This window comes from Octopus bimaculoides, chromosome 5 (genome assembly GCF_001194135.2).
Source record: "Octopus bimaculoides isolate UCB-OBI-ISO-001 chromosome 5, ASM119413v2, whole genome shotgun sequence".
Classification (NCBI taxonomy): Eukaryota; Metazoa; Mollusca; class Cephalopoda; order Octopoda; family Octopodidae; genus Octopus; species Octopus bimaculoides.
In genome coordinates, this window is record NC_068985.1 from 9,173,234 (window position 1) to 9,174,328 (window position 1,095).

Sequence of the window (1,095 nt, forward strand, 5' to 3'; positions counted from 1 at the left end):
ACTGTGTGTGTGTGTGTGTGTGTGTGTATCAATGTTTGCGTGAAAAACATATTTAAAGAAAACCAATTTAATATTAACCTGAAGGATTACAAGATATTTTCTTGGACGAGTACATACTTATTCATTTTTACTAGGAAAAGATTGACAGTGACATCTGATATATATATATATATATATATATATATATATATATGATATATACAAATTAATGAAGCAAATGGAAGATTGATTCGTAGTAAATCCATCTTCCGTTTCCTTCATCAGTTATAAAACTCAACAAACACTGTGGATTTCCTGACGTAGATCCAGTGAAAATTATATTGTAACCCTGGATGACATCCGGTTGCCCAATAGTAGACATATGCTCTAAGTCCAACTAGTCACACACACACACACACACACAAACATACATTTAAACATCTACCTTACTCGTGAACAAAAGTTTCAAGCCCTCCTTAAAACTCCTCTAGCATGATAATCGAAAAGTGTTATGTAGTATTTAGGTCTATTTGTATTAAACGCAACACGTCCCGGTCAGACTAAGCCAATGTACGCAATACATAATTCATAAAGGGCAGTGAGCTGGCAGAAACGTTATCACGCCGGGCGAAATGCTTAGCCGTATTTCGTCTGCCGTTACGCTCTGAGTTCAAATTCCGCCGAGGTCGACTTTGCTTTTCATCCTTTCGGGGTCGATTAAATAAGTACCAGTTATGCACTGGTATCGATGTAATCGACTTAATCCCTTTGTCTGTCCTTGTTTGTCCCCTCTATGTTTAGCCCCTTGTGGGCAATAGAGAAATAAATATATAATTCATAATGTATATCAGCATCTGTTAGCACTATTAGTAAAAATTACCACATCGAGATTAATTACAAAGTTCCTTGTCGTGTACGCGTTCGTCGTGTGCACACGTGTGTGTGTGTGTGTGTGTGTGTGTGTGTGTGTTATATGTGTACATATGCCGAAAGAACAATGGAAGAAGAAATTTTTCCTTTCTCAGGAAACCATTGATTTCGACATGTACTAACTGACCTTGAAAAGAAATATTTTCAATTCTATCTCTGGCCTTGAATAGTCTTTCTTCCGTTCAG

At 36.8% G+C, this 1,095-nt stretch overlaps 1 protein-coding gene across 1 annotated transcript in view; it reads left to right on the forward strand.

Moving 5' to 3' along the window:
* Positions 1 to 1,095, forward strand: part of LOC106883757 (D-beta-hydroxybutyrate dehydrogenase, mitochondrial) — a 98,557-nt gene that overhangs the window by 91,982 nt on the left and 5,480 nt on the right. The window lies entirely within an intron of this gene.